Here is a 7,461-nt window from a genome sequence, read left to right as displayed (position 1 = left end):
CATTTGAAATAAAACTATCAAGCAGAGACAAATCTTTGAGGTAGTTCATATTATACTCACATTTTTGTTTTCAGTTTACCTATAAACACTAATGTAAATAACGTAATAATCCAATTGTCCAACTAATAACACACTGAGAACAGTTAATTCTGCATTAAACTGAAGCCCAATTATTTGTGTATGGCAACTAGAAATCTTTCCAATGATATATCCTTCCCTGATACCCCACAAACTGTCCTAGAGGTTATGCCTTGGAGTAGATGTCTCCTGACTTCCCCACCACGTTTAGAGTAATGCCTGTCCAAACTGGCACTGTGGGCCATCTCTACCAGTGAAATCATAAACTTCATGTACATTTTTAGTATCCCCAACTCTGAGTCCATGGTTGTACTGGAAAGGCTAGGAACCCTATATACTAATCTACTCCTCTCTCACCTACTCTGACTACGATATTAATGTCAAGACTGATATGACTTTTTTTTTCCAGGGTCAGCCCTAAAAGGACCAACCCATATCTGTCTCAGTCAAATTCACCTTCACCCCACTTCATTTATCAAAAAAGTATTCACTAAAAAAATGTCCAACTTAAGGAGAAAAAAAGAATCACAGCTAAATGTGGGTTTAAAGCTGGAGAGACTTAAGATTGAAAAACTGCCAGTTCTTACTGCTCACTTACTCACATGAGGGTTTACAGCTCCTGAAATCATGCCAGGGCTTTGAAAATGAAAGCTTGCAGTTAGAAAACGATGGCTCATGACAGCAAGGATCAGTCATGTGACAGGCCAAGCGTTTTCTGTCATTGCTTCCCTCAATCAGACAGAGCTTAGAAATGGAGGTTAATCGGTGAGATAGCATCCACACAGGCTGAGGGCAGCAGAATCCAGCCACAGCAATTAATCATTTAACTGCTTTCTGATTCACTTTAAATGTCTTTTAAAAAGATATTAAAGAAAAACATTATTGAAAGGACATTTTAGACTATTTAATAAAGATCCAATATGCCCTTTGTGAACCAGAAAATAAATGGATCTCTAGCCCAACTCTGTTCAATGTTTTCTTGGGCAACATTTACTTATACAGAGGAAAGCATGACAGTCTCTGCTCCCGGCTGGAGAAATAGCACATATAAAAGCACTTAGGAAAGAAAGCACGGGTATAAATAAAAATGGATTTTTTTGTTTTTGGGGTTTTTGTCTGTTTTTTTGGCTAAAGTGTAGGATGTGTGAGGGGTGGAGAGGAAAGCCTGGAAACCTAGCAGACTACATTTTAGAGGACCCAGAAGCCAAGATAAGGAGCCCAGACTTGATCTATTAGGCAATGGGAGCCACTAAAGGATTCTGAGTGGAGGAAGCAGTATGGTTAGGGAACAGCATAAGCTGAGGGACCAAGTGGCACTGGGTTCTCATTCCAGTTTTGCCCCTCATTAGCTTGCATGAATGTGGACCCATGTGCCTTTTTTGGTGCCTTCCAAACTGTACAATGGAGGTAATAATACCATTTCCAGGGTTATTGCAAACATTACAAATAATATATGTGACATAGCAACCCCAGGGCCTGGCATAGAAAGGATGCCTATTAAATGGTGTTAGCTGTTACTACTGCTGTGCTCTGGGTAGGAAGGTTGAAAGGGAAGAGATGGGAGGAGGGAGAGCTTGGAGGTCCAGGCAAGAGGTCCAGAGGGCCTGGACTGGACAGAGTACAGGCAAGGAGGGCGGCAAAGAGAAACGAGATTGAACAAAGGCAGAATCCAAAAAAATGGAGGCCGAGAAAGAGTAACTTGCACAAAGCCATTTGACAATGACTGGATGTGAGCAAGGGAGGAAGAGAAGCCACAGAGACTCCAAGGAAAAGCTGAAGTATCATGCAAGTCAGAAAGATACAAACTTCTACACAGATCCAATATAAACAGTTATGTTAATAAATGCCAAACTGAGCCTGGATTTCTGGAATGACTATGGAAATAACCCAAACCATATTTCTTTTCCCATCTGAATTCTTAATAATAACAGCAACTTTCAAATCTGCAGAGTCAGATGATTTGGGTTGTATCATTACTCAGCATCGTACACCAGGCAGCTTCTTCTCCCCACACACCTTTGCCTGGACTCAGTTCTTCACCTCACCTCCACTATGGAAGTCTGGCCATTTCCTGGGGCACTTCAACCAGCTTCATTGTCCTCACTCACTTTACAGGCCTGACAGCACACACGACTGCTGATGCTTTCCTCAGCCTGTGACTGCCTTCCCCACAAAACTCACATTCATGGATAACAGGTAGAGAAATACCTGGGACTTCAGAACAGCAGTGCAGCAACTAATAACTTGTCGCACCTGACATTTTCATTAGGTACTGCATTAGAAGTGTCTTCAAGAAGCAGCTTTAGTAATTTTGTAGCACTCTGCTCAGAGGAGATTAATATGACTTACACAGAGGGGCTTCAGCCCCTTGCCCAGCACAAGCTTCCATCCTCCTCCGAGTCAGCTGTGGGAATCAGCCCTGTCAGCTCCATGTAATTCACAAAGGAATCAGTCCACGGATACTGCCCAGCCATGCAAGTGCCTGCCAGGACACTCAGGGGAAACTTTACAGTGTGTATAAATAAGCTTTAATATTGTAGTATACCTTTTGGGATGCATGTCTAATTTGTTAGAACATGCAGAAGAGCTGACAAACCACTTTGTACCTTTTTGGCAGCATCTACTTTGCACGGCTGTCTTGGTGAAGCACAGGACCTGGGCTCCTATCTTCTTCTTCCACTGAAGTTGTTCTTTTTCTTGAACATCTCTGAGAAAACATTGAATATGGTTTGACTTGGTTTCATCATTCATTCCAGGCCAAATGTCCTGCTGACTTATCTTTAATGAATATGATTGTACTGGCAGTGCAACCTGCCCAACTCCAGAGTAACAACACAAAATATAGTGTCTTGTAGGTATTAAAATGTTTTATGCTTTACAAAGGGAAGTGGGAATTGGGGAGGTGATGACAACATGAGGCCAAAGGTGGTTCACAAGTCACCTCTTCCTAGATAGGAAAGTGCTCCTTCTGAATTCTGCACAGGAAATATTATATTCCTTATCCAGCAGCACTGGGCACAGGGAAGTAAAGACCCAGCTCCTGCATGGCCAATTCGCCACTGGTGTGCCAGTCTTACTTTTTTTTTTTTTTTTTTTGAGACAGAGTCTCGCCCTGTCGCCAGGCTAGAGTGCAGTGGCACGATCCCAGCTCACTGCAACCTCCGCCTCCCAGGTTCAAGCAATTCTACTGCCTCAGCCTCTAGAGTAGCTGGAACTACAGGCACACACTACCATGCCCAGCTATTTTTTTTTTTTTTTTGTATTTTTAGTAGAGACGGGGTTTCACCATGCTGCCCAGGATGATCTCAATCTCTTGACCTCATGATCTGCCCGCCTCGGCCTCCCAAAGTTCTGGGATTACAGGCATGAGCAATCGCACCCGGCCACCGGTCTTACTCTTTACCCTTGGTTCAGATGAATGGAGACTGATAGCCATGGGTAAGGTTTCTACTTTTTGATCTCTGTATGTCACAATAATATTAATGATAAAAATCTAATATTCATTGAGTGCTACTATTTCTATTTTACTCCTCTGCCACCACCTTATGAGATAAGGTGTTATTATTACTCACACTTAACAGATGAAGATACTGGGCTTTAGAGAGCATATTAGTCAAAGTTCTCCAGAGAAACAGAACCAATAGAATGGATGGATGGATGGATAGATAGATAGATAGATAGATAGATAGATAGATAGATAGATAGATAGATAGATAGATAGACAGACAGACAAGAGCAGGGTTATTACGGAAACTGGCTCATGTGATTATGGAGGCTGAGAAGCCCCATGACAGGTAGTCTGCAAGCTGGAGAACAGAGGAGTCAATGGTATAGCTCAGTCCAAGTTCCAAGGCCTCAGAATCAGTGAAGACAATGATGTAACTCTTGGTCAGAGGCCAAAAGCCTGAGAACCTGGGGGCTGCTGGTTCAAACATCCCAGAGTCTGAAGGCCAGAGACCCTGAAGTCCTCATGTACAAGGCAGGAGAAGCTCCAGAAGAGAGAGCAAATTCACCTTTTCCCTGCCTTTTGGTTCTCTCCAGGCCCTCAGCTGATTTGACGGAGCCCACCCACACCAGGTGAGAGCAGATCTTCCTTTCTCAGTCCACTGACTCAAACGTCAATCTCTCCCAGAAATAATGCTTTACCAACTGTCTGGGAATCCCTTAACCTAGCTGACACCTAAAATTAACCATCACAGAGAGGTAGTAATTTACCCAAGGTCAGACAGCTGGTAACCAAGAAAACTAGAACTCAACCCAGGTCTCTTTTACACCAGAGTTAGATTTAAAAATTACTGTAACTCACTGGAACAATGGCACCCCCAGATTACATTCCAGGAGCATTTACTAGAGAATTCCAGCTTGATATCTACAATTAAAAAAGAAAAAGCCTCAGTGCTTACTGCTGTAAGTTTGACTAGACACACACTTATTAACATAAAATGATCTTAACCATTTCAGGAAAAAGCAGATCAACTCTGTGATATTCACTGACTTCCTACTCTATAAAAGGCACACAGCTAATTATCACTAAACGAGGGAGGAGTGTCAAAGAGTAAGATGAGGTCCCTTTCTCAGGGTACCTGCAGCTTAAAAAGATAGACAAGCCCTAAAACCATGCAATTCAAGGTCATATCATGAAAGGCATTGCAAAGGTGGATGCGATTAATTGGCAAATTAACAATACAGAGTAAAAGTGCTAGAGTGATTCAGGTGAGGAAGATTTCTTTTCAAGCAGGAGTAGTCAGGGCAGACAAGAACAGAGATGGGACTCCAGGCAGGAACTGGAGGAGGGATAGCCCTTGATGAGGTTGGAGATTGCTAGAAAGTGGAAGGGGCATCCAACAGAAGTGATAATGCCTGGAGTGGGTGAGAGGGAAAATCAATGCCAGGCAGTAAAAGCATCTTGGCAAGATCTTATGCAGCAAAAGCCTATGCATCTTTTTTTCTGATCACCAAAATTTGAATTATCCAAAAGAATATTGAACCAGGTATAATATACTTTATTTTTCATCTAAGAATCTTATTTTTGTGTTTTTAATTAAAAGCTTGTCGTCTTCAAATTAATACACTAGGAGATTTTTTTAAAACATATCAGTTTCCTCATGTATAAAATTGCCCATTTTGTCTCTAAAGTCTAACAATTCGACTACATGATTTTTCTTGATAATATTGTTTAAACAAACTTCTTCTGGTGGGTAAAAGTCAAATAAATTCACCTAGGTGTATCTTTCAGAAGTAGAGGTTATAAATATGATCAGATATTTGTTTACATAATTTATTTACACACTGGGAAAATTAGCCCCTTTGAGGGAGCTGGTTTTCTTCCCAGTGCATTGATTCTCAGTTCCTGTGTGTTTTCTGATGCCTCTCACCCCACTGCAGGCCAGGCCACTGGGAAACTGGTTAATAAGTGATGCCTTTGGATTCTTTGGCATTATTGATCTTCAGGAAATCATGGCTCTCCACTCAAAGTTGGCCTTAGCCAGTTCAGAGTGAATGTGTAAAACAGGGGGTGTCAGAAAAACCTTGGCCTTTTCTTACCCATGATATTGGAGATGAGGACGATACACTGGGGATCTAAAAATGAGATACAAGACTCTTTGCATCAGCTCTCCACACCTAGGCCTCCTCTGAGACCTAAAAATATACTGCATATGAAATGCACAGCAATAGAGCAAAACCATAAATTAAAAGTATACATTTATTAAGCACCTATCATGGGCCAGACACTGTGCTAAAAGTTTACCTCCATGACTTCACTTGATCTTCATAACTACACTGTGAGGGAAGCTCTTGTATTATATTCATCTTACAGATGAATAATGCAGGATAAGAAAGATTAGGGTGCCCAAAGCCACACAGCCAATGGGAAGGTAGACCTGGGAGTCAGGTCAAGTCTCCTTGGCTCCAGTCTTGTGACCGACTATACCATGCTTGATTGGAATGCAGAGTGAGCCCCGACAGGTAAAGCACAGTGACACACTGACACAGACTGGGTTGTGTCCTCCCAAATTTTGTATAAAGTCCCAACCCCCAAGGGGACTGTATTTCAAGATAGAGCCTTTAAGGGATCATTGTAGTTAAATGAGGTAATAAAGGTGGGGCCCTAATCCTATAGGATTGGTGTCCTTGTAAGAAGAGGAAGAGACACCAGGGTTTCTCTATTTGCATGCAAATAGAGAAAAGACCATGTGAGGACACAGCAAGAAGGCGGCCATCTGCAGGGCAAGAAGAGTGGCCTCAAGAGAAACTAAGTCTGCCAACACCTTGATCTTGGACTTACAGCCTCCAGAGCTGTGAAAAAAAAAATTTCTGTTGTTTATGCCACCAATTCTTTGGTATTTTTCATGGCAGTCCTAACAGACTAATACACATACCTTCTGCTATTTCACATTTGGCTTCTCTGCCCCAGCTGGGTCTGCCACAGCTACCCTTGATCCTAACTGTCTTATAGGACTCAAAATCTGGAGTAGGAGGTTTCTAAACCAGTGGGCTATTCCATTTGGTTATCATGAAGACCTCTGTCGAAATACTCTGTTGGATCTCAGAACAAGCTGAAGGTGATCTAGGGCAGTGCATTTCAAACTCCCTATGGTGAAGGACCAATTTCCTCTATTCCTTTAGTGACAGATAGGTGATCCTACCATGCACGTCTGGGTAGGCAGCTCCAGTCACAAGTAACTCACCAAGAAAGTGGAACAACATGCCGTTCCATAGTATTTCCTCATCAGATGCTTGGACTTCTCAGCCAAGCAGTGGCGTGCCGCAAATGTTTAGTACCCGGTTCTTAAGGGTGGGAGGAGTCCTGATTTGTAGCATTTGTCAATTTGCATGATAAAAATACCTCCCATTATGGCTGATTTCAAGCTACCACAGTGAAGTTACTGAGCTGCAAAAATGGGAAGAAATGCCCACGATCTCTCTGGCTCTGGCTCTGGCTCTCTCGACTGGTACCACCCACCTCCTGCACATCATTGTAGCAATGTGCAATGCTGTAAAGTTTCTAAATACAGACTGTGGATTTCTGTACTTACCTCCTTGCAGGAGGCAAATCACACTTTGCATAACACTGACCTAAATTGCTTAAGCTCAAGAGTCCCCAGAGAGGCCCCCTAAAGTCCATTAGCTCACTGTTTTATTAGGTAAAATTCTGGACTGATAAAGTTCATGCAATGCCCATGCATTGCACAGCAATAGAGCAAAACCTTAAGGTAATAGTGCACATTTATTGAGCATTTTCAGAAACGGCCCATTTAATCATAATTAGCTATGAAAAATGGCAGGAGCTCAGCTCTGGTCTTCTCTCCTTTTTTTCTTCCTTCCCTCTAGAATTATTATCTTAATGGCCTTCTCCTATCTCCTCTTTTATATTTTCCCTTC

At 42.3% G+C, this 7,461-nt stretch overlaps 1 long non-coding RNA gene across 1 annotated transcript in view; it reads right to left on the bottom strand.

Annotated features, from left to right (window-relative positions):
• Nucleotides 1-792: 792 nt before the first annotated feature.
• LOC129533184 (uncharacterized) overlaps nucleotides 793-7,461 on the bottom strand; it is a 48,819-nt gene continuing 42,150 nt past the window's right edge. Inside the window, exon 3 of the long non-coding RNA XR_010133498.1 lies at nucleotides 793-2,785. This is a non-coding gene — a long non-coding RNA (uncharacterized lncRNA). The remainder of the gene's footprint in view (nucleotides 2,786-7,461) is intronic.

Source organism: Gorilla gorilla, chromosome 3 (assembly GCF_029281585.2).
Source record: "Gorilla gorilla gorilla isolate KB3781 chromosome 3, NHGRI_mGorGor1-v2.1_pri, whole genome shotgun sequence".
NCBI lineage: Eukaryota > Metazoa > Chordata > Mammalia > Primates > Hominidae > Gorilla > Gorilla gorilla.
The sequence above is the reverse complement of the archived record's forward strand: the minus strand, read 5'-3'. Positions and strand labels throughout refer to the sequence as shown.